Here is a 27,939-nt window from a genome sequence, read left to right as displayed (position 1 = left end):
TTACTGGCTTGGACCTCAAATGACAGACTAATAGCCCTTTGTTCACAAACAACTAAGACAATACCTTTCCTAATAGTATCCCACTGAAAATTAGTGCACCAAACCATTTGTTCGATTCGAACCTATGAAAAATGAATAAAAATTTATCAGCTGTATTCAAATGATGTTAAATTTATTTTTAAATATATTTAAAAGTATTATTTCGAAATTTATATTCGAATATGAATTAAGTACGTACTTTCGATTGCAATCCGTTGGAGATGACAAGTTAGCAGTCCCTATCTGCCAAGTTAATTGTGCAGCTGCAGCTGCTAAAAATGCGTAAAACGGCCACCCTGCTCCCGAAAACAATCGTTATGAACAAGACAGGGCCAAAATAATTGATCGCAAGTGTTTGTTGAAATGTCCAAACCAAAATCAATTAAATACCTAATGCAGCATTGTATCCAGCAAGAGCAAAACTGCCGATGCCTGCAATTGCAAAGCCAGTGGTCCACTCCTTGGTTGATTCACCGAATTTCAAGGCTGTTGATTTAATGCCTACTTTCAGATCGTCTTCTTTGTCCTGACCAATTTATAAGAACATCAAACACTACAGTATAACATGACAATAATTATTGATATATACACCTTTTGTTGTTATCCACTGATTACACACCAGATGAGCATAAATGGTATCGTAGAGAATGGTCCAGAAATAGCCATAAAGGAAGAGTGGGAAGACAATAGATGGTTGTAAGCTTCCTTTAACCGCATGTCACCCGACTATAGCTCCCCGGTTCATGGTTAACCCTAAATAGGCTTGTGGCTACATCATATCATACCATATCATCAACCCTAAATAAACTACTTTTAAACGTTGCATATATATATCATGGCGAGTAAGGTGAGATGTTCGGGAGGGAGAAGTTGTGTTTCGGTGATCATTTTCAATATTCCAGAGTTTCTTCATTATCAAGGTCTTTGGTTAATATTCGATAAATATGGCGAGGTGGTAGATTCTTTCATCCCTAACAAAAAAAAGCAAGGGAGGAAGAAGATTCGGTTTTGTTCACTTCAATAGATTGGAGGACGCGAAACAGGCTATCATTTGTGCTGATAGATCAAGGATTCAAGGAAATAAGGTGAGAGTTTTCATGGCAAGATTTCAACCTCGGGAGGCCTACTGGAGAAAGAAGTGTTTTGTTGCAAAATCAGCTGAGGTCAAGTGTAGAGAGGAGGATGTTAGTCTATCAGAGGTTCCCATTGTTGGTGTCATTGATGAGGATAAGCTAATAACTCTTAGAGATAGCTTGGTAGGTCGGTGTAGAAAATTTACAAAAATGAATGGGTTGGCTTCTATTATGCATAAGGAAGGCATTTTAGGTCCGAGAATTATGAGGCTAAGCGGATTAGCTATTTTAATCATCTTTGAAGATGAAGAGAGTAGGGATTTTACTCTGAATAATCAGATGGGGCGTTAAAAAACTGCTTCGACAAAGTTGAAGTGTGGTCGGATAACTTTCAGTGCAGAAGTCGTCGGACATGGTTATCATGCAAATGGATCCCACCTTTTGTGTGGAGTCATTCAACTTTAAGAAATATTGCAGAAAAATGGGGAACTCTTATCTCCATTAATGAAGGGACTTTAAATCTCGGATCCTTTGACAGGGCGTTGTTTCAGATTATTACAAATTGCCCAACTCGAGTGGAAGAATCTCTTAATTTGAAAGTAGGGGAGCGAATGTTTTCTGTTTATGTTTCTGAGTTTGAACCTCGTTTCAGCCCGGAATCTATTTGGGAAGATTCGCCTTTGATGGAAAAGGAATTTGCATCCCCGTCTCCTACGGTGGGGAACCTCGTTGGCATCTCTCCAGTTCAATCTTCTGAGTTGGTGGCATGTGTTGGATTGTCTTCTCAAATGGAGGTAATGCATGAAGAAAATCAAGTGTTTAGGGATGGTTTGTTTGTGGGTGGTGGTGAGTGTTCAGAAGCTGAGAATGTTGGCGTAGCTCCTTGTTCCGAAGAGGTATGGGCTGGGGAAAAAGATTCCTCGACAGTGTGCAGTGAGGCAGATGCATATGGTCTCGTTTGTCAAGGGAGTGGCACGCATATTGATTTGGTGGACATTAATAGGGAGCACGTTGGGTCTATGGTGGAATTATGTGATACTCTCGAAACTAATGGGAAGGTGCATGAAGTGTCGGCCAATTTATTTGTTGACTTGATTGATAAAGGTGATAAGAGGTCTCCAAGCGAGGAGAATATAGGCGTTGTTCCCAGAATTGAAGAGTTGTAGACACTAAAATTTTTGCCCGTTTATTATTATTATAATAATTGTTATATTTATTATAATAATTGTTATATTTATTATAATAATAATAATTATTATTATTATATTTTTATTATTATTAATAAATATTATTATTACAAAACAGGCCCTAAATATTACAAGGCCCAATTCTGGCCCATTTTACAAAACCCAGATGGCCCAAAACAATCCAGGCCCAAGCTTAACCCTAATGATACATGGTTTGTATCATCTCATCAGCTCCCAGCTGCCATCAAATCACAACCGTTGGATCTGGCTATGATCCAACGGTCTTGATGCTTCCAGAAGTAACCCTAGGGTTATGACAACCCTAGGGACCATGCGGCGGCGCCTCCACGTCCAGTTGCCTTGCCGATGTTGTTGCCACGCCTCAAGCCTCGCCGAGCCTTCCAGAAGAGCCAGCTGCCCCACACGTCGCAGTTATTGGGGTGAGTCACAACATAGCTCGGTGACTCATCGAAAACCACTCTATTATCTGGTCCGACGAGAGCCTTGTGGTGGCTTATAATGCCACCACCGAATCTGCAAAGAAAAAGAAGAAGGGACAGGAAGAATCCGAGAGAACAACAACCAAACCACCAAAATAAAATAGATAGAAACCTTACCAATGAGTCAGATAGTCGCCGGAGCCTCCAAATCTCGCCGAAGAAACAAAATACTGAAGGTATTTTTTTTGTAGATCTATGTAAATAAGAGCCTTTTTAGGAGAAACTAGGGTCGGATTTGGGTATAGATCACTCGGATCTATCATTTGGGAGGTTTTTGTATTTTTTCGACTACCGGAGGCGGTGGCCGGCGGTGAGGATTACGGCGGCAGACGGCTGCCAGCCGGTGACTGGCTTCCCTCCGATGAGGGAAGCTAGAGAGAAGCCATAGAATTTTCATTCTCTCTCAGCTAGAGAAAGAATGCAAAATAAGAAAATGAAGAAGATGACCCGAAGGGCTGGCTGTAAGGGATTTAAATACCCCTTCCCAAACGATGCCGTTTTGGGGAGGGGTATGTGTGTAATTTTTAAACGTTAAACCCTGTCCGTAGTCCCTCTGTTTTATATGTTTTACATTTTAGTCACTGAATCAAATTTATGATCCTTTTAATTTGGTCTCTAAATTTTATTTATTTATATTTTAGCCCTTAACCGTAATTATATATATTTAAAATAAAATATCAGATTTAGTCCTTAATTTTAATAATTAATATTTTAATCATGAACAACATGTTTTAATTTGATGTTCGAATTTTATATATTTTTAATTTAGTCCCTAAATTAAAAATAGGAAAACTTGCATGTTTAGTCATTGAAATATTAAATAATTATTTATAAATTAGGTATCTAATTTTAAAATGTTATAATTTAGCCATTTAATACCTTTATTTAAAGTCTTATTACTTTTTATATATTTAATGTTAATTTTAGTTATTGTTTATTTGTATTTTAAATTTTAAAAAATATATGTTCATATATTTAATTATTATTATTATTATTATTATTATTATTTAGTCATGTATATATATATATAATAAATAATATTTATTTATTTTATAAAAATCCTATTTATAAATGTAATATATTACTTTTAAATCATTTTAATCATATTTTAATATATATTTATCAATATTAAGAAAAGACAGTCTTAAAGCAACTGAATGTCCATTTTCTGATATTTTTAAATAAAAATAAATATTTTACTTTTATAAATTATATATAAACCTATTTTTTATATTATTTTTAGATAAATGTTTTATTAATATTTATTTATTTTTTAATATTAAGAAAAGAGCTGTCTTAAAGCACCTAGAAGCCCTTTTCTGATATTTCTAAATAAATAAATAATATCTTATTTATATATATATATATATATATATATATATATAGATTTTCTTAAAATTATAGTACTAAATTTGAAATCACCGGATTATGAATTAAATATATTTTTGAATTCTTAAATTTCAAATAATAGAGACAATTTATAATTAATGAGTACCAATTTTGGGCGTTATAGGAGTGCTAATCCTTCTCTAAACGTAAGCGACCACGAATTTTTTTTTACTAAAATTTTTTGTTATACGCATATCAGTTTTATCTTTTAAATTATGTTTTATTCAAAACTATTTTAAAAGATTGTTTTTAGGTATTTGACATACCTAACCAAAAACGGTCGATGGCGACTCTCAAAATATTTTTTAAAATCAAAATCATTTATTTATTCATTTTATTTTTCCCGCCAAGTAAAAATTTCGTGCCCGAGCGACAACCGGTTACGACAGCTTGGCGACTCCGCTGGGGACTGGTCAAGCTTTTAAAATCAATTATAAATTATCTCTATTAATTAGAAATTAAAAATTAATATATTTAATTTATAATTCTTTCTTTTCAAAAATTTTAGATATACTTATTATTTTCATAATATTTATGTGTATATTATTTTTTTATTACTGTTTGTATTTTATTTTTCAAGTATTAAATTTCATTATTTATTTGTTTGTCAGAGGTTTGAACATTTCTCCTCACACACAACACTTGCATTGCATAACATAAGCTTTATAAACAAGCTTGTCCCTTTTAAGTGGGAGTGAAAGCGACGTCTTCGTGAGAATTTATTCTCCGTGTCAGACCTAGCAAGTAGCTTTCGGGATTCATATGCTCTATGTCTTCGTGAGAATTTATTCTCCGTGTCAGGCATAGAGAAGTGTGTCCCCTCGAATTGAACTCGATCCACTTTAGTCTGTGATGGACTAGGATTGAGGGTTAGTAGCCCAAGGGGGCACTAACAAGGACAATTCGGGTACCTTTACTCTTAGAACTAAAACTTTGCATATAGTAAACCCTAGAAACTCTTCCGATTTGAAGCCATGCCGAAATTTTGTCCAAAATAGGTGTACACAAAGGAGAAATGAATTCTAACCTTTTCCTTTTAATTTATTTATTTATTTTCTTGCTGAATAAATTGCATGAGAATTTAAATTATTTAAAATATGCTATGTAGAAAGCATGTTTAAAATAGAAATAATTTAGGTAGACATTACTATTAAATTAAAATTTTCCTTTATTATATGAACTAATTTGTTTTATGTTTTTTTTATTTTTTCTGCTTGTATGGCATTATACAGGATTAAAGGTATTGATTTGCGAGTTAATCGTCTCATTGGAAAACCTTCATCTATGGATAAAAAGTGTTCAAATCAAATAGCTCCAAACTCAGAAGTAATACAGTGGGCTGAAGACTTACAGAGACAAGGGGGAGACAGTCTGCAGGATGATTATGTACCCGAGTTGGAAAGTTATGCTCCAGTTTCGCTAAAAAGAAATGATATGCAAGATTTGTGAGGCATTTGGGAGAGTTGGGATTTAAATAGAAAGCTGCAGTTCTACCAGTTTTACGGAGACATCTCATATTTGCTTTATGTTGAAGTTGACGATGACTTGCTTCGAGCCCTAATTCAATTCTGGAATCCCGGTTATAATTGCTTCACTTTCAATAAGGAGGATTTGGTTCCTACTATTGAAGAGTACACAAATTTGCTACATATAGAAGGGGCTTTGGAGAATCGAATTTATTCAAGGTCAGTTAAGACTAAACCTTTCCGAGTTAAATTAGCAAAGATTGCAGGAGAACGAGAGGAATGGGTAGTAGCACGTACGAAATAAAAGGGCGAGGGTGAAGGCATTACTTGGACCAACATCAAAGAAATTATTCAGAGTCATCCAGATGATAAAGTACGATTTGATCTTTTTGCTCTGGGTATATATGGTATGGTCATCTTCCCGAAAGTATTGGGATATATTGAGGCTGCAGTAGTAGATTTATTCAAACAGCTACCAAAAAGAGTCAATCCTGCTTCTGCAATTCTAGCAGAGACTTTTCGATCGTTAAGCACTTGTAGAAGGCTAGAATGTCCGAAAGAAGTCACGAAAGATATATTGATATGTATGGATCCGTAGCCATTTTTGGAAGACATAAAAGGTTTCATACCGTCGCTTTAGTACGGACTACTCACCGTTAAAAGAGTTTTTGGAGCAAGAATGTCCGAAAGAAGTCACGAAAGATATATTGATCAATGCCCTTCGAAATATACAAAGTGACGATATCGTTTGGTGTGCCCCATGGCAAATTCAAAGGGAATTCGTTTACAAATGTTATGATTACAACTGGGTGATGTTGCTCGGTTTGTGAGGAGAAATTGGATATATACCACTTCTGGTTATAAGGTAGTACGGGGGTCGTCAATTTGTTCATGTTACTACTGGATTACATTTATCTGAGTTAGCTTTTCATAGAAAAAATTACAAAAGAAACATCATGGATGTCGTTACAGCTTGGAAAATAACTTTTTGTATTCGAGCCAAAACAGCGAAGGTAATGTTAACTCTTGATTATGCAGAATGGAGGTCTGTCAGAAAAAATGAAAATATTCCTCTACCATATCAAAATGAGGATATCTCTATGGAAGACCGCATCTGGGTAGTCCCGTCAGAGATTGCAATCCTAAGAGTTGAGTTTGAAGCAGAAAGAGAATGTTGGTCGAAAGAATTAGAGCAAATGAGACGAGATAAAGCTATGTTGGGCGTCGACGTTGACTTTCATTCATCACAATGTGCAATGCTGAGGGAAAACAAAGAGAAAGTTGATGGTGAGTTCAGAACGTTAAAGAAAAACTACCATGATCTACACAAATCCCGGAAAGCATCAGGATCGAACAGAGCCACAGTACAAATGACCAAAGAGTTGAATATCGAGAAATGTCGAGTTGAAGATTTGAAAGGAAAGAATAGCCGTTTACTTAAAAGCCTTGAGAAAGGAAAACATAAAATGGATGACTTGAGGTTGACAAAAGGGAGCGAATTATGAAACACAAAGCCGCAAATCGTGAGATTATGAATGAAATGCAGAAGGAAAGAGATCAAGCTAAAGAATTATAAGAGATAAAGAACGACATACTTGAGAGATTTAAAGATGAGAAAAATACCATGTTCAAGGGATTTGAAATCTGAAATGAATAATCTGATTGCCGAACTTGAAGTCAGAGGCCAAAGGATTGAAGAGTTTGATGTTGAAAAGGAAAAATGGGAGTTGGATAGGGAGAATTTCAACACCAAACTTGCAGTTGAGCAAGAAGTGGCCAACACTTGGATGCAATGATATAGAAACAAGAATGTGCAAATCCAGAAAACCAGTCAAAGAACACAAGAAGCACGAACAAAACTTGAAGAGGATTTGGATCAATCTAGAAACAAAAACTCAGAGTTTAATGCTTACATTTTGCAACTTAAAGAATCCTTATTCCAAGAGAAGGTTCATCTAGGACTTAGTGATCTTAAAGAGAGCTATGAGAACGCTTCACTACGAAGGCGAATCCGAGATCTTGAAATAACTCTGCACTGTTGTCAAGTCAGAATCACTGAATTAGAGCATACTCTCGATGGAACTAATGAACAATGACAAAAATCTACTGACTTCTTTGAAGAAAGAAATGAAGAAAGAGGTAATATGGTATTCCGGGCCATGGTACAAATGAGCGAAGTTGCCAGATATATTGGGGAGTTAGCTGCTGAAGCAAAGATTATTGAGCATCACGTTGATTCAGTTTCTAAGTATGGAAAGAAGATGACTTGGTTGATGAAAGAAATCATAGAACTTAATAGGAAAGTTATGCCGTATATGTAGTTATGAACTATTATAAATAAACTTTTGTATGCCGATGGAAGTTGTTCTATGACAGTTAACTTTTTGGGATCAATACCTTTTGCATACATTCATTATTCATTGCATTATTTTCTTTATAGTTTTTATTTTACATTAAGATAAACATTCATTAAATAAAATTCAAAAAAATAATATTAAAAGGATTTTCAATCGCAGTTATTCTGGCCAAACGAGAAATTCAACATCACTACAGTACTAGACAATCTACTAAGAAAATCATGGAAGATAAAATACAACGTATCGAGGAACATCATAATAAAGAACAAGCATAAATGAGAATGAAGTTAGAGAAAATTGAAGCTAGCATTGCAAACTCACAAGACAGTATGATGTAGAAAATAAAAGGTATGCTCAGAAAACAAACTACCATTGGAAAAATTCATGAAAATCCTGTACCTTTCGACCAGGAACCTATGTATCCTTTAGGTTTCATGCCGGAACCGGTTTATCATTCTGGCATCACACCTGTGCAAATCCATGCTCGCACATCGGCACTTCAAAAGACTAAACATAATTAAAGTCAACAAGTGATCCTGCTTCTTCAAGCAAAAATCCGCTTATATTAGATATGAAGATAGGGGAATTTAATGCTGAGCATTTGATTCCAGATATGAATGAGAAAGAAAAAACTAATTAACCAGACATATCAAGAGCTTAGAGGAACGAATAAAATCCGTATAAGTAACTGAATCATTCTATGGATTAGATGCTAGTGAATTGAGTTTGGTCCCAGTCCTAATCCTCCCCATCAATTTCAAAGATCCTGAATTTGATAGATATGACGGTACTACATGCCTTTCGTCCCATATTACCATGTTTTGTCACAGAATGACAGGTCATGTAAAAGACAAAAAATTATTAATTCATTGCTTTCAAGATAGTTTGACAGGACCAGCCTTAAAATGGTATACTCAACTTACCAAAGCTAACATTAGATCCTGGAAGGATCTGGTAAAAGCATTCCTAGAGCAATATCGCCACGTAACAGATATGGTCCCTGATAGATGGACTCTCCAAAATTTGGAGAAAAAGAATAACGAAACATTCAGACAGTATGCCTAGAGATGGCATGACACAACGGCCCAAGATCAGCCACTACTATCAGAAAAAGAAGCCACAGTTTTAAGCCATCTAATGGGGAACGCAACCAGAAATTTTACAGATCTGGTCATTTCTGGAGAACTCATTGAAAATGTTATGAAAAGTGGAAAAATTGAATCAAGTGAGGGGTCTATCTCCAAAAGACCCATGTACCGGAAAAAGGAAAATGAAGTTAACAATGCAAACACTTACAATAAGGATACCTCGAAAAGTGTTACGATAACCCAGCCAAGGGTTAAGAAGGAGGAAACAAACACTAATCGAACGGAATCCGGAGGATCTCGTAGGGAAAATGAAAGGCTTTCCTTTACACCCTTACCACTACCATATGTTGATATCTATGATTCGCTGTTAAAGGCCGATGTCATAAGGCCATATCCTTTGATTCTCATGCAACCACCATTCCCTCCATGGTACGATGTGAAAGCACACTATGTTTATCATGACGAAATTACGGGTCACTCTATTGAAAACTGTTTGGCATTCAAAAGGGTGGTCCAAAATTTGATTAATACTGGAAAACTGGAATTCAATTCACCAGCTACATCAAATCATCTGCTGCCAAATCATGGAGATAAAAATGTGAACGTAATTTAGGAAGAGAATAGAAGGAAATCAAAAATGGATGTTTCTGAGATTAAATCTCTCTTTTGTTGGATATTTCAACAATTCTCCCTATCTGGTATGATTCAGCAATAATTCAAGCCAAAGCATAATGAAGGCGAGAATTATTGCGAATATCATCAAGAAAAGGGACATGGAATTCAACTATACCCTGAATTTAGGGATTTGGTGCAAAAACTGATGAATGACAAAGAGATAGAGTTTTTTTTTAAGAAAAACCAGGAAAAAGAGAAGATGACGTTTGCGCATCGGATGATTCTAAACCTAAATAGATAACAAGTGATCCCGTGATCATCACTGTAAAGGCATCTACAGTGAATCTTGTACCAACAAAGCCGAAAGTGTTTATTACTAATCATTTACCATTTCCGTATAAGGATACCCGCAGGGTACCTTGGAATTATACTACCAATGTTTCAATGGTAGGAGGATCTATTTCTCTGGAAAAAGCAGAAGAGAAAGTACAGAGTGTGGATTCAACATATGAAGCAGTAAGTGAAGTTGGATTCTTTACAAGAAGTGGGAGGTGTTATTCTCTCGAGACATCGAATGTATCAGAACAGAAAAAAACAAAGGTAAAAGCTATTATGATACCCCAAAAGGTATTTGATGATGAATCCCCGCCAATAGTCAATGAGCCCGTAACGGAAAAACAAGCACAAGAATTTTTGAAATTTCTGAAACATAGCGAATATAGTGTGGTTGAGCAGCTACATAAACAACAAGTGCGAATTTTAATTCTTGATTTGTTGATGAATTCAGAAGTACACAGAAATGCTTTGATGAAAGTTCTTAATCAAACATTAATCCCTGAAGATATATCTCTCAGCAAGCTTGATAGGATTGTGGGGCACATAGCCTCTGATAATTACATCACGCTCACCGATGATGAAATACCATAAGGTGGAATGAGATCAGTGAAAGCTTTGAATATTACCACACATTGTCATGGCCATGTGTTACCAGGAGTACTAATTGATAATGGATCTGCTCTTAACTTAATGCCTTTGGTTACACTTCAAAGGATGCCAGTAGATAAATCGCACATGAAGAGTTATCAGAATGTAGTGCGAGCTTTTGATGGCACTCAAAAAGAGGTGCTTGGAAAAATGGAAATACCACTGCTGATAGGACCAATTATATACAGTATTGACTTTGTGGTAATGGATATCCACCCTACGTATAATTGTTTATTATGAAGACCGTGGATTCATTCTGTAGGAGTTGTTCCTTCTTCATTGCATAAGAAACTGAAGTTCGTTGTTGGCGGTCAACTGATATGTGTAGGAGTTGAGGAAGAAATCATTGCCTCTGTAACGAGTAATGCTCCGTATATCGAAACCAATGATAATGCTCTCGAATGCTCTTTCCGAGATTTGGAATTTGTCAATGCAACTTTTATTGCTGAGGGAAGCAAAATTCCACATCCTAGATTGTCCGATTGCATTAAAATGATTGTACGACAACTTTAGGCATTGGAGCTAAAACTGAGAAAGGTTTGGGAAAGAATCTTCAGGGAAGTTCAGTTCCTGTAAATATAAAGATAAAGAAAGATCGTTTTGGGCTTGGATTTAAGCCTAATTTTCAGCAAAGGAACAAAAAGATGAAGAGAAGAGGTGAAGATAGAAGGGCCAGATTGAAAGGAGAAGAAATTCCGTGGGGACACATGTCTTTCCCTCATCTGAAGACCACGTTTAAATAAGGAGGAATGGTTAATGTAGAACAACAGCTTATTGATGCTCTTAAAGAAGAAAAGTTGACAAAAGATCAAAGCATGGTTGAAGAAGCTATTGGAGGATTGTTTATCAACATGATCACAGATGACCACAAGACTGCAAATACTTGACTGGGATTCGCCCTTGTCTTCCTGGTGAAACACTCAATAATTGGACTGCTGAAGATATCCCTGTAGTTTTTAGTATTAACACAGAGTAATACTCAGAACTAATCTTTATGTTTTAGCCTGTAAATATAAAAAGTTTTTGTTATATTGTAAGGGCAGTTGTTAAGTTCACTTAATATCAAATATAAGAAGTTTTCTTAAAATTCTCAAATAACAATCATTCTTTACATTTTTTACATTTATTATTTCTCATTTCTTATATTTATTTCATAAATTTACTATATCCTTTCGGAAATATGTCCGATTTAAATTTACAGGTGTCACAATGTTAATAGCATGATTATTCCTAAATTTCATCATGAGATAAATTTAGAGCAGCTCATATGTTTGGAGGAAGTCAATGAGTGTGAGGATGAAGTAGAATGTGATGTTCCTACTAAATTGTTAAGATTAGTAGAAAAACAAGACAAACAAATTTTACCTCACAAAGAAGAAGTTAAGAATGTAAATCTGGGAACCGATGAAGAAATGAAAGAAGTGAAAATTGGTACTACTTTGTCAGCCCAGATAAAACGAGAATTAATAAATCTCCTCAAAGAGTTCAAAGATATCTTCGCCTGGTCTTAACAAGATATGGCTGGTCTGAGTACAGATATAATGGTGTATAAACTTTTGATCAGTTTAGAATATAAACCTGTTCAACAAAAGCTCAGACGAATGCAAACATTGTCTCAATACCCAGAATGCATATTAAGGAGGAAGTGATGAAACAAATAAATGAAGGTTTCCTACAGGCAGTGAAATGTAGCCAACATTGTCCCAATACCAAAGAAGAATGGGAAAGTTCGAATGTGTGGATTACAGAGACCTCAACAAAGCTAGTCCGAAATATAGCTTTCCATTACCTCACATAGACATATTGGTGGATAATACTGAAGGACATGCATGGTTTTCATTCATGGATGGCTTTTCAGGGTATAATCAGATAAAAATGAACCCTGAGGACATGGAAAAAACAACATTTGTAACCATGTGGGGCACTTTCTGTTACAAAGTAATGCCATTTGGATTGAAAAATGCAGGGCAATGTATCAGAGAGCAATGGTAACTCTGTTTCATGACATGATGCATAAAGAGATTGAAGTATATGTAGATGACATGATTGCCAAATCCCTAACCGAAGAAGAACATATTCAAAATTTAAGAAAGCTTTTCCAAAGATTGAGAAAGTATCAATTAAAGCTCAACCCCGCTAAATGCACTTTTGGGGTGACATCAGGAAAACTTTTGGGATTTGTAGTCAGCCAAAAAGGAATTGAGATTGATCCAGATAAAGTAAAAGCAATTCAAGATCTTCCGCCACCCAATACAAAGAAAGAAGTTCGAGGCTTTTTGGGAAGATTAAATTATATATCTAGGTTCATTTCTCAATTAACTGACAAATGTGATCCAGTGTTCAAGTTACTTCGAAAGAACAACCCTGAAATCTAGAATGATGAATGTCAAGAAACTTTGGATATTGTTAAGAAATATTTATCCAATGCCCCTATTTTAGTATCACCAGTGCCCGATAGACCATTAATTCTCTATTTGACAGTCTTTGAAAATTCGATGGGATGTGTACTGGGACAGCATGATGAATCTGGAAGAAAACAGAGCCATTTATTATCTGAGTAAGAAATTTATTGATTGTGAAATTTGATACCCATTAATACAAAAATTATATTGTGCCTTGGTGTGGGTTACTCGAAGGCTCAGACAATACATGTTATAACATACCACTTGGTTGATATCTAAACTTGATCCTTAAAAGTTCTTAATAGAATCACCAGCTTTGACATGCAAAATGGCTAGATGGAAGATGTTATTATCCGAGTTTGATATTGTATATGTCAACCGAAAAGCAATAAAAGGAAGTGTCATAGCTGATTTTTTGGCCAGTCGTGTATCCGAGGATTATCAGTCTCTGAGTTTTAATTTTCCAGATGAAGATTTGTTATGAATATCCATGAATGAAGAAGTCAAAACAAATGATGAATCCTGGAAGCTTTATTATGATGGAGCATCTAACGCCTTGGGAAGAAGATTGGGGCAGTGTTAATTTCTCCATAAAATATCTATTATTCTTTCACAAGCAGACTGGAGTTCTTTTGCACCAATAATATGGCGGAATATGAAGCTTGTTTCATGGGATTGAAGGCAACCATAGAAATGAAAATTAAATTTCTTAAGATATACGGAGATTCATCATTATTGGTGTATCAATTACGATGAGAATGGGAAACGAAAAATCCCAAATTGCTGGAATACCGAAATTTTACCCTCGAATTAGTGAAAGAATTTGAGAAAGTCACCTTCAATTATCTCCCTCGAGAGAAAAATCAAATGGCAAATGCTTTGGCTACATTAGCTGCTATGTTTCAAGCAACTAAAAAAGTTGATATGATACCGATCAAAATGCAAGTATATGAAACTCCTGCACATTGCTACAGTGTGGAAGCAGAAGCAGATGTCAAGCCATGATATTATGATATCTTGCAATATATCAAGTATCAAAGCTATCCATAAAATGCATCTGAGATTGATAAAAGATCATTGAGAAGAATGTGTGTTGGATACTTTCTTGACGGCGATACTTTGTATAGAAGAAATAATGATCAAATGCTATTGAGATGTGTAAATAATAGTGAAGCCAGAAGCATCATTGAGGAAGTATATAGTGGGATATGTGGTACACATGCAAATGGTCTTTCCATGGCTAGAAAAATAATGAGATATGGATATTATTGGGATACCATACACACAGATTGCATTGATTATGCAAGAAGATGTCATAAATGCCAAGTATATGCAGATAAGATTCATGTGCCTCCATCGCCTTTACATGTAATGACTACACCTTGGCCATTTTCTATGTGGGGAATAGACGTCATTGGGGCAATCACACCGAAAGCATCAAATGGACATTGTTTCATCCTAGTGGCAATTGACTATTTTACCAAGTGGGTTAAAGCTGCTTCATATGACAATATTAAGAGGTCTACAGTTTGCAAATTTATAAAGAAAGAAATAATTTATCGGTATGGGCTACCAGAGAGAATCATCATAGATAATGCTCTGAACTTGAACAACAAAATGATGACTGAACTTTGTGCACAGTTTAAGATCAAACATGCAAACTCAGTGACATATCGCCCAAAGATGAATGGGGCAGTTGAAGCAGCAAATAAGAACATCAAGAGAATCATTACAAATACTACTGAAACTTACAAAGATTGGCACGAGAAGTTACATTTTGCTTTATATGCATACCGAACTTCTGTGCGAACATCTACTGGGGCAACATCTTTTTCTTTAGTCTATGGGATGGAAACAGTCTTACCGATTGAAGTTGAGATCCCATCACTTTGAATTTTGAGAGAGGTAAAATTGGATGAGTCTGAATGGATCCAAGCTCGATTTGATCAGTTGATCTTTATTGATGAGAAGAGATTGAAAGCTATTTGCCATGGACATATGTATCAGAAACGGATATGAAGTCTCATGACAAAAGAGTGCATCCAAGAGAATTTCAAGAGGGTGATCTAGTACTGAAAAAGATCTTCCCTATACATAAAGATTTTCGTGGGAAATTGATGCCTAATTGGGAATGGCCATATGTTGTAAAAAAGGCCTTTTTCGGAGGAGCGTTGATCTTGGCAGAAATGGATGAAAAAGTTCTGAGAAACCCAATAAACTCAGATTCTGTCAAGAAATATTATGTTTGAAAAAGAAAAAATGATGAAAAATAAAAAAAATGAAAAAAATGAAATATATATATATATATATATATATATATATATATATATATATATAGAAAATGAGGGTCAAGATGAAAACCTGCAAAAGGCGTCTTGCAACCAAAAGAAGAATTTGAGTTGAAAACCTGAAAGGGCTGCTCAAATGCATGTTGATATTAGGCATCTGGAAATTAAACCCTCTTAAGAGCTTGATATTTTGGGAGAAACTTTACATCTACAAACATTCTGGCAACGTTTGAGATCTTCCAGACATAAGCTTACCTCACTGCTCTAAATTATATCAAGTTGATTAGTTTAGAAATACTTATGCTAATAATTTGTTGAGTCATTTGAATTTTATCATTCTTATGTTTGCCATGACTTTAAATACATTTTTATATATTATTTATTCCAAGATTATCTTTTTGAAATTCAATTTCTTTTGTTTGAAATTCAATTTATTTTTTCACATAAACATCTTGTAAATGGATTAACATAATCTTGAAACAAACAAAATATTTATGGCTATTACTTCATGTTAATATTTTTAAGTGCATGGAATCTAAAGTAAGCCTTATCGACATTTGTAATCACTGTTGAAAAGCAAGCAAGTTATGTCCATCATAGAGTCATTTGGAAGCGGAATAAGAGGAAATATGTTCTCAATTGGCAGATTATGAATATAGCCCCTTTTCCGTACAGCAGCACAAGAATACTTTGAATCAACAAATTCTGGCTCTACATCGTATAAGTACCATGCCATTTCAGTCCAAAACACTAACTAGAGCAAGTGCTACATTCTCGTAGTAGAAATAAGGTGGCCCAATAGCATCTTCTGGAATTGCATGATCGTCGTCATTAAGAAGCTTCTTTTCAAGCTTCATCTGCTTCTTCCTTTTCCAAAAATCATAGTCCAAGTTTCGCCTTTTATTGTAATTGGGGTCATTGCATAATGGCTTCCTATCTTCTACCGAAAGAAGTGCGTCAGGAGCCTTAGCCATTTGAGCAGTACATATAAAATCTGTCAACTTTGCAATTGATGAATCCAAACCACATCTCTCCATGGCTATTGAAGCCTCATCCTCTGAGTACCCCATTTTCGTCAAGTATAACAGTTTATTCTCCTCATCAGAATCAGAATTCAGGATTTCCTCGGTATCAGAAGAACTATCAATATCTGTGAAATCATCCAGAAAGATCGCTTCATAATCAGATGAGTAGTTATCAGAATCAACATGTTGCATGAGTGCGGACTTTTCAAGAGCTTATACCATTGAGTTTTGTTCTCAAGTGGTTTTATGACATCATACAAAAATTCAAGCATATCTACATCTACACTCTCCAAAGATGATAGATTCTCTTTTCAAAGAAGAAAGATTTATTGGATTTCTACACAACTTCAGAAAGACCGAATTCACCACTTTGAAATCAAATAAAGATGAGCTTAACATTCATGCATCATATTTAGACATTTGCAATATAGGTGCATTTTCATTCATTTTATCCATGTTAAATATTTGACAGGAATTTCAAAGATTTTAGCAAAGGCTTGAATTCGTCACTCAATGGATTAACATTACCAGGAAGATTTCATAATGAGAAGAACTCATCTGAGGAGGAAAAAGAAGTTCATAATGAGAAGAACTTGTTTAACCTTTTGCTTGAATCCATTACTCAATGGATCAACATTACCAGGAAGAGTTCATAATGAGAAGAACTCATCTGATAGGAAGAAGAAATTTATAATGAGAAGAATTTGTTCAAACCTTTTGATTGAATTCATCACTCGATGGATCAACTTTTCCAAAAGAAGTTCATAATGAGAAGAACTTGTTCAACCTTTTGCTTGACTCTATCACAGAAGAAGATAGATCAACACCAACATTTCCGATAAAGTTCATAATGAGAAGAACTTATCTGAAGAGGAAGAAGAAGTTCATAATAAGAAGAACTTGCTCGACATTAGCTTGATTCATCTCCTATGGAGTTGAATGAAAGAAGAACCTCTCTTGAGGATAAACATTTTCAGAGGAAGTTCATAATGAGAAGAACTCATCTGAATAGGAAGAAGAAGTTCATAATGAGAAGAACTTGTTCAACCTTGTCTTAAATTCATCACATATGAAGCTGAATCAACAACCCCTCTTTTGAGGATTAACATTTCGAGAAGGATTTCATAATGAGAAGAACTCATCTGAAGATGAAGAAGAAGTTCATAATAATAAGAACTTGTTCAAATTTTTTGATAAATTACATCACATAAGAAGATAGATTATCATCCCCAGTGAAAAAATGAAAGAGTTCATAATAAGAAGAACTCGTTCAATATTTTCATCTTAATCAAGAGAAGTCAACTAAACAAAAATTTATTGTCTTTTTGTCTTTGCCCTATTCTTGTTAACACAATAATGTACAAAGAGGGGCAGCTGTAGACACTAAATTTTTTCCCGTTTATTATTATTATTATAATAATTGTTATATTTATTATAATAATAATAATAATTATTATATTTTTATTTTTATTAATAAATATTATTATTACAAAACTGGCCCTAAATATTACAAGGCCCAATTATGGCCCATTTTATAAAACCCGTATGGCCCAAAATAGTCCAGGCCTAACCCTAACCCTAATGATACAGGGTTTGTATCATCTCATCAGCTCCCAGCCACTATCAAATCACATCCGTTGGATCTGGCTATGATCCAACGGTCTTGATGCTTCCAGAAGTAACCCAAGGGTTATGACAACCCTAGGGACCATGCGACGGCGCCTCCATGTCTAGCTGCCTTATCGACGCTGCTACCACGCCTCAAGCCTCACTGAGCCTTCCAGAAGAGCCAGTTGCCCCACACGTTGTAGATATTGGGGTGAGTCACCACATAGCTCGGTGACTCACCAAAAACCACTCTATTATCCGGTCCGACGAGAGCCTTGTGGTGGCCTTATAGGCCACCATTGAATCTGCAAAGAAAAAGAAGAAGGGACATGAAGAATCCGAGAGAACAACAACCAAACCACCAAAATAAAATAGATAGAAACCTTATCGAGGAGTCAGATAGTCACCGGAGCCTCCAAATCTCGCTGGAGAAACAAAATACCGAAGGTATTTTTTTGTAGATCTATTTAAATAGGAGCATTTTTAGGAGAAACTAGGGTCGGATTTGGGTATAGATCACTCGGATCTATCATTTGGGAGGTTTTTATATTTTTCTACCACCGGAGGCGGTGGCCGGCGGTGAGGAATGCGGCGGCAGACGGCTGCCAGTCGGTGACCGGCTTCCCTCCGGTTAGGGAAGCTAGAGAATTTTCATTCTCTCTCAGCTAGAGAGAGAATGAAAAATAAGAAAATGAAGAAGATGGCCCGAAGGGCCGGCTGTAAGGGATTTAAATACCCCTTCCCAAGCGACGCCGTTTTGGGGAGGGGTATGTGTGTAATTTTTAAACGTTAAACCCTGTCTGTAGTCCCTCTGTTTTATATGTTTTACATTTTAGTAACTGAATCAAATTTATGATCCTTTTAATTTGGTCTCTAAATTTTATTTATTTATATTTTAGCCCTTAACCTTAATTATATATATTTAAAATAAAATATCATATTTAATCCTTTAATTTTAATAATTAATATTTTAATCATGAACAACATGTTTTAATTTGTTTTAATTTGATGTTCAAATTTTATATATATTTAATTTAGTCCCTAAATTAAAAATAGGAAAAATTGCATGTTCAGTCACTGAAAGTTTAAATAATTATTTATAAATTAGGTATCTAATTTTAAAATGTTATAATTTAGCCATTTAATACCTTTATTTAAAGTCTTATTACTTTTTATATATTTAATGTTTATTTTAGCTATTGTTTATTTATATTTTAAATTTTAAATTTTATATGTTCATATATTTAATTATTATTATTATTATTTAGTCATGTAAATATATATATAATAAATAATATTTATTTATTTTATTAAAATCCTATTTATAAATTTAATATATTACTTTTAAATCATTTTAATCATATTTTAATAAATATTTATCAATATTAAGAAATGACAGTCTTAAAGCAACTGGATGTCCATTTTCTGATATTTTTAAATAAAAATAAATATTTTACTTTTATAAATTATAAATAAACCTATTTTTTATATTATTTATAGATAAATGTTTTATTAATATTTATTTATTTTTTAATATTAAGAAAAGAGCTGTCTTAAAGCACCTAGAAGCTATTTTCTGATATTTCTAAATAAATAAATATTATCTTATATATATATATATTAATAGATTTTCTTAAAATTATAGTACTAAATTTGAAATCACAAGATTATGAATTAAATATATTTTTGAATTCTTAAATTTCAAATAATAGAGACAATTTATAATTAATAAGTATCAATTTTGGGCGTTATAGGGGTGCTAATCCTTCCCTAAACGCATATCAACTTTAACCACAATTTTTTTACTAAAATTTTTGGTTATACGCATATCAGTTTTATCTTTTAAATTATGTTTTATTCAAAACTATTTTAAAAGAGTTTTTTAGGTATTTGACCTTCCTAACCCAAAACGGTCGATGGCGACTCCCAAAATATTTTTTAAAATCAAAATCATTTATTTATTCATTTTATTTTTCCAGCCAAATAAAAATTTCATGCCTGGACGAAAGTCGGTTATGACAAGAGTTATGGGCAAATGAATTTAGTTTTAATTCTAATTTCCCGTCTTTGTCTAGTGGGACAGCTGGGCATAATTCAGGTTGTTTGAGGACCGGATTTTCCAATGACCTGGAAGTTAGAAATGGGGCGCATGGTGGGTCTGAGGTGGCAGTATGTGCTACTATTGATGGTCTCGTGTAAATGCATGTTGGGCCGAAAACACCTCATGATGGGAGTAAACTCAAGGTTTTTGATGATAGTATTAAGAGCTTGGATTATTTTAGAGATGTTGATCTTAGGAAGTCGTCTCTTTCCATTAGTAAAATATTATTGGAGAATCACGAGGTAAATGCTTTCGAGGGACATTACACACCTTGAGACAGGCCGGTTAACAAGGGCATTACAAATGTGGTGAAGGAACTTAAGAATATGCATGTTGGTTCAGCAGTGGCATTGGATGTTGCTCACGTTGAAAATGCTTTCGAGGGTTCTTTTACGCCTTTGGACACCTCGTCAAACAAGGGTATTGTCGTTGGATCGAATGTAGAGCTAGTTTCTTCCCGAAATGAAGATGAGGGGACTTTTTCTAAGTTTCCTGTTGGACGTGGTTCTGAAGAGTCGTTGATATTGCCGTGTCGGTCCTTTACCAAAAAATTAAAGTTGAAGAAATTTGGATCAATGCTAGAAATTCAAGGCAAAGTTCTTTCTAAAGCTGAGAAAATAAGACGAGATCGAGCGCTAAAGAAATTAAACTTGAATCAATCGGATCTTTTATCTGATTTATCAGGTACATCTATTTCAGATTATGTTTTAAAGCAAAGGTGGGCTGAAGCTTTTATTGAAGCGCAGGAGGCAATGTCTGTAGATATGCAACTCGGACTTATGGTCGGTAGTCCTGAAATGGTGGTTCTTTAGAAGCTTTTGTCGTTAGTCACGCGTTGACGTTATTTAGAGTATTGTTGGGGTTGTTTAGGCGAATGTTTTCGATCTTGGAGATCTTCTTAGTTTCTATTTGTTGTTCGATTGGCTAAGGGGGTTTGGATCAATTGTTGTTCGTTCTGGAGATGTTTGGAATAGCATATTGGAGCTTTGGTCGATCTATTCTTGGCCTGTGTAGTCCCCTTGAATTTCAGGTTTTAGTTCGTAGTTCGAGGTCGTTCTATGTTTTAGTTGTTATTGTTGAAACTCTGCTTTGATGCTTCTCCGCAGGAGGTTATGTGTTGTATTGTTGCTCTTCACTTGGTGGTCTTTTCCGTTGGTTCCCAACTCTATTAGTAGATGTGTTTATAACAGCAGGTTAGATGTGCCTTTTTAGTATCCTATTTCTCAGGAGCTTGTCTCTGGCTTCCTGTTCTTTCCACCTCATGGTTCACTCTTTTTCCTCCAAATAGGTTTAGGGAGGTTTTTTAATGAGGTCCATGGGGTGGTGTACCTTGTATCTGTTGCGAAAGACGGCTATCGGATAGAGCAAAATCGCAACTGATAATTTGAGAAAATAAAAAATGAAGATAAAAGAGACACAAAATTTACGTGGAAAACCCCTAAAATTATTAGGGTAAAAACCACGGGCAACAGTAGAAGAATTTCACTATGAGAAAATAGGAATCACAACCTCTCTCGATCTACCAAGGAGAAAACAATGATAATTCTCTCTTGATAAAAAGGAGAAAATAACTCTCAAGAAACTCTCTAAATTCTCTCTAGTATTGGAAGAAAGCTAGAATGCTTTGGGATGGTTTTGAAGCTAAATGAGATAGGGTATTTATAGTTGGAACTTAAGGACTAATTTATAAATACCCTAAATTATAATGACTAAAAATGATTTTACCATTTTTCAAATTTCAACCAAAAAATCGGTGTATTAATTTAAACCACCGAAAGTTGTTTTTGGCCATGTGTCCAACTTTGCTTTTTTTCAACAATCTCCCACTTGAAGATTTGATTGGAACAATCATATCTTCACACAATTCTTTCTACCTTGTACCTTCATGTTGCTTACGTCTCTGACAGGCCACAAGAGGATCGACACCAGGTAAATTTATCAGCATTGATCGCCTTCGTCATGAAATCTGCTATATTATCTTTGGTATGGATCTTCTACATATCTACCGTCCCTTCTTCCACCTTTTCACGAATGAAATGGTATTGAACTCGTATGTGTTTTGTCCTTGAATGAAATGTTGGATTCCTTGCTAGATGCAAGGCGCTTTGACTGTCACAAAACAGAGAGACATACTCTTGATTGTGCCCAAGCTCCTCCAATAACATCTTCAACCAAATTGCTTCTTTACTGGCTTGTGTAGCTGCTACATATTCTGCTTCTGTTGTGGATGTAGCCATAATTGACTGCAATTTTGAAATCCAGCTTACAGCTCCACCAGCAACTTTAAACACATATCCTGTAGTAGATTTACTTTTATCCAAATCCCCTGCATAGTCAGAATCAACATACCCATTGATAAGTAAATTTGATCCTCCGTAACATAATGCAACATTTGAGGTCCCTTTGATGTATCTCAGGATCCTCTTTACTGTATTCCAATGCTCTTTGCCTGGATTCGCCATCTACCGACTAACCACTCCCACTGTTTGTGCAATGTCTGGTCTTGTGCATATCATAGCGAACATCAAACTTCCCACTGCTGATGCATACGGTACTCGAGACATCTCCATCCTCTCTTTTTCACTGCTAGGACTCATACTGGAGGATAATTTGAAGTTAATAGGAAGAGGGGTAGAAATTGGCTTACAATCTTGCATGCTAAATCGTGATAAGAATTTCTTCAAGTAATTCTTTTGTGAAAGCCAAATCTTCCTATTACTTCTGTCTCGGTGAATTTGCATCCCTAGAATCTTGTTTGCTGATCCCAAGTCCTTCATTTCAAATTCCCTAGCCAGTTGTGCCTTCAATTCTTCAATATGATCTTTGTTGGGTCCTGCAACCAACATGTCATCCACATACAACATCAATATAACAAAATCGTTATCACCAGACCTCTTGAAATAAGCACAAGGGTCTGCATTAAGTCTGTTGTATCCAAGGCACATAATAAAGGAATCAAATCTCTTATACCAACACCTCGGCGCCTACTTTAGACCGTACAGAGATTTGTTCAACCTGCAAACCAAGTTCTTCTTTTCGTCTTCTTCAAAACCTTCAGGCTGGAGCATATAAATCTCTTCTTCAAGATTTCCATGAAGAAAAGCTATTTTAACATCTAGTTGCTCTATATGTAAGTTCAATGTAGCACACATTGCCAAAACTACTCGAACTGTTGTTAGTCGAACCACAGGAGAAAATATTTCATTGAAATTAATACCTTCCTTTTGAGCATATCCTTTGACCACCAGTCTTGCACGATACCTCTCAACTTGATCGTCACCATTTCGCTTGATTTTGAAGACCCATTTGTTACCAATTGGCTTCCTTCCTTGTGGTAGTGGCACAAGGTCCCATGTATTATTTTTATGAAGGGCTTCGATTTCTTCTTGCATCGCCATCATCCACAGTGAAGCATCTGAGCTGTTTATTGCCTCCTGGTATGTTGATGGCTCACCGTCCTCTGTTAAAAGGCAGTATGCAATATTACCTTCTATAACATAATCTGAGTTCCAATTGGGACGTCTTCTCATACGATCTGATTGACGAGTTGTTGGAGCTTCAGAACTCTCTGGTTCTTGTTCATCATGTGCTGGTTCTGCTTCAGAAGAATCTCCTTCTTCAAACTCTTTTTCCACATGTATCTGAGTAGTCTATGACTTTTCAGCGCTATCATCGTCTTCTTTTCTTTGTAGTTTATCTTCTACAAAGATAACATCTCTACTAATGATCACTTTGCGGGCAGTGGGATCCCACAAGCGATACCCCTTTACTCTATCAGTATACCCCAAGAATTTGCATTTCCTGGATTTTGGATCCAGCTTTGAAATTTCTTGGGAGTTGTACATCACGTACACTATACTTCCAAATATATGGAGGTTTGAATAATCAGTTGGTTTTCCAGTCCACATCTCCATTGGTGTCTTCAGCTCTATTGCAGTTGATGGAGATCGATTCACCAAATAACAGGTGGTATTGACTGCTTCTGCCCATAATGATATTTCTAGGCCTGCATCCCTCAACATTGCTCTTGTTCTTTCTAACAAGGTCCTGTTCATCCGCTATGCCACTCCATTTTGTTGAGGAGTGTTCGCCATTGTGAACTGTCTTTTGATGCATTCTTTCCTACAAAAGTCATCAAATTCTTCACTTGTGTATTCTCCTCCATTATCTATTCTGAAACACTTGATTTTATTTCCAGAATCAAGTTCCACCTGAGCTTTGAAGTTTTTGAAAGTTGAAAACACATCGGACTTCTTCTTAATAGGGTACACCCAACATCTCCTGGAGTAGTCATCAATAAATGAGACAAAATATTTTGCTCCGCCTAGGGATGTAATTGGTGCTTTCCATACGTCAGAGTGAACCAGTTCTAGAACACTTTTGCCTCTAGAATTTGATGTGTTGAATTTCAACCGGTGCTGCTTACTTGTTATGCAATGCTCACATAAAGTAAGTGATACCTTTGTTAAGCCTGGAAGTAGCTTTTGCTCCACAAAGACTTTCATTCCTTGTTTTGACATGTGTCCAAGTTTCTTATGCCATAGCATTGCAGAATCTGAACTACATGAGGCAACAGAGGCTTCTGCTTCTAGCAATGTCTCTCCCTTCAGCATGTATAAGTTTGCAGCTATCTTTTCACCTTTCAGCACCAAAAGCGCTCCACGGAACACCTTCATGATTCCTTTCCGTGTTTCAATCTTGCTAGCATTATTATCCAACAATCCGTAGGATAATAAATATTTCTTCAGACCTTTCACGTGCCGCACATCTCGAACAACTTTAATTGTTCCATCATACATCTTTAATTTGATGGTTCCCACACCAACGATCTCTAAGGCATGATCATTGCAACTATACACAGATCCTCCTGAGACAGGTTCATAATGATGGAACCATTCTCTTCTTGAGGTCATGTGATATGTCGCTCCCGAATCAATGAGCCATATATCTGCAAATCTTTTTCTGCCTTCCACGGTGGTTGACGCTTCACAGCATAGAGCATCTCCATCATCTGAAGTGTTTGCGGTATTACCTTGTGGATTGTAGTTTTTATTTAGACTCCAACAATCCTTCTTCAAGTGACCCTTCTTTCCACAGTGGTAGCACTTTAAATTCTTCTTGCTCCTCGACTTCGATCTACCATGTTTATGACTGCTGCTTTGGCCACGTTCTGTTGATCTCCCTCTCATCGTTGTCAACGCTTCTGCTTGTTGCAGATTTACTTGTCTGTCTTCCTTGTTCTTGCGCCGATTTTCTTCTTATAGAACAGCAGCTGCAACGTCATCGAAGACTAGACTTGTGACATTATTGTTTGTCAAGTTGATGATGAGTTGATCGTACGAATCCGGTAGACTTTGAAGTAGAAGTTCAGCACATTCTTGTTCTTCTATTTTACAGCTTAAGGATGTAAGCTGAGAAAATAAGGTGTTCAGTGTATTTAAGTGCTCCGTCACTGAAGTAGATTCTGGCATACGGAGAGTGTACAATTTCCTCTTAAGGAAAATTTTATTTTGCAGCGATGTGGCCTCGTACAATTTGATGAGATGATCCCATATCTCCTTAGCTGTCTTCTTCTCCTCAATACTTGACAATACTTCATCTGCTAATGCTAGATGAAAGTTTGCCATAGCATTCCCGTCCATCTCGTTCCATTTGATGTCATCTGCGAAATCCACCGGCCTTTCATTGATAGCCGCTAGACACTCGTCTTTCCTTAGGATGGCCTTCATATTCAATTTTCACAATGAGAAATTTCTCCCATTGAATTTTTCAATATCAAATTTCGTTGCCATAGCTTCTTCTACGGATAGCTCCCACTATTTCACTATCGTGAATAGTTCTCTGGAACCTTCAAAGAATGGGTAATAACTTCTTATTTTCTTATGTTGGAGGATCCACCTTTTTGGTGGCAACCACAAAGACAATAAGCAGATATTACACACTCTAATCTAGCTCTGATACCAATTGTTGCGAAAGACGGCTATCGGATAGAGCAAAATTGCAACTGATAATTTGAGAAAATAAAAAAATGAAGATAAAAGAGACACAAAATTTACGCGGAAAACCCCTAAAATTATTAGGGTAAAAACCACGGGCAACAGTAGAAGAATTTCACTATGAGAAAATAGGAATTACAACCTCTCTCGATCTACCAAGGAGAAAACAATGATAATTCTCTCTTGATAAAAAGGAGAAAATAACTCTCAAGAAACTCTCTAAATTCTCTCTAGTATTGGAAGAAAGCTAGAATACTTTGGGATGGTTTTGAAACTAAATGAGCTAGGGTATTTATAGTTGAAACTTAAGGACTAATTTATAAATACCCTAAATTATAATGACTAAAAATGATTTTACCATTTTCCAAATTTCAACCAAAAAATCGGTGCATTAATTTAAACCACCGAAAGTTGTTTTTGGCCATGTGGCCAACTTGGCTTTTTTTCAACAGTATCTTTATTAATACAAAGTACTCATCTTTTAAAATATATATATATGTATGTATGTATGAGGAATGATCCATTCACACCATGTAAAAAAATATTTTTGCATCTTCTTATGACCGTTTGATGAGTTAAAATAGACAGCTGAGATTAACAATAGAAAATGAGAAGATATTCACATAAAAAAAAGATTATCTCAATATCCTATTTACACTAATCTAATAATTCTAATAAAATATTAAATTAAAAGTTTTATTCTAAGTGTAAATAGATCTTAACTATATATATATATATAGACACACATGAATCATTACCCAATATGTAATTCTCTTCGTGAGAGGATATGTGGAAAATAGGGAAATGTATAAAGCCTCGTACATCAAGCTGTAAAAAAAATATCAGTAAGAATAAGATATTTTTAAGTATACTGATAAATTGAATGGTTAGATTATAGAATAATAATAATATATGAAAAGAAATTGAAGCAATCAAGGTCACCTATTGTAAGGGAGTTGGAGGAGAATTCCATGAAATAAAAGTATTTGAAACACAAAAAAACAAATTCCTTGAAATGGTGTGACAGTGCCAGTAGCAAGTGGTCTCAGTTTTGTCCGCTCCACGTGCATGTATACAGACACCAACCAAAATTAAAGATGTTCACATAAAACCCATTTCTAATGTGTTACTTCATAATTATACCCTCTTTTTCTAAACTTATAAACGACATTACCAATACCATTTTATCAAGATCACGGTCAAAGAAATCATTAATGGTACAAGCAGCACCCCTCAAAAGTGGAGATGCACAAACTAGTACAGCTAAAGTCTTGAAATCAGGAAGGCTTCCAGCCGTTGCTGCCAACGCAGCTGATCTATACCAGCATAATTTTCAAAGTTTTCATCCAACAGATTAGAAAAAAATGGCGTAAATGAAGTGTTAGGTTAGTTACCATGCTAAGGGAAACATGCATAACCATATGCCGATGGGCTTCTCCAAACGAGCAAGCTTAGCGTAAGGCTGAGCTTCTTTGGGTAAGTGATCAACCCAGGATGAAACTTCAACTTCCTCATTTGTCTGCACACCGAATAACTTTCGGTCATCTTTGCCTACCGGAGACGCGGTCGTCGACATACAAGTGACTCGGGTTTTGTAATTCAAGGATTGCAATGTCGACGAATTGATTTTCCGATAAAATAAAGATGGATTCGTGAGTGGGGAGTCGAAAACAGGCCGGTGCTTTAACATCCTTGTTGTTGAGTGTGTAGAAAAGAAAAAAGCAAGAGAGACTGAAAGGAAAGCCATATTGTTGTGTTTTTGTTCCTTGATAAAGAATAAAAGAAGATGCACACTTTGGTCGAGAGTAGGGCTGTAAAAAG

The 27,939-nt window shown here is 35.5% G+C and overlaps 1 pseudogene; it reads right to left on the bottom strand.

Moving 5' to 3' along the window:
* Positions 1 to 19: 19 nt before the first annotated feature.
* On the bottom strand, positions 20 to 27,885 carry LOC120117376 (annotated as a pseudogene).
* Between the last annotated feature and the right edge of the window lie 54 nt (positions 27,886 to 27,939).

The sequence above is a fragment of the Hibiscus syriacus genome, unplaced genomic scaffold (assembly GCF_006381635.1).
Source record: "Hibiscus syriacus cultivar Baekdansim isolate YM2019G1 unplaced genomic scaffold, ASM638163v2 tig00000916_pilon, whole genome shotgun sequence".
Classification (NCBI taxonomy): Eukaryota; Viridiplantae; Streptophyta; class Magnoliopsida; order Malvales; family Malvaceae; genus Hibiscus; species Hibiscus syriacus.
The sequence above is the reverse complement of the archived record's forward strand: the minus strand, read 5'-3'. Positions and strand labels throughout refer to the sequence as shown.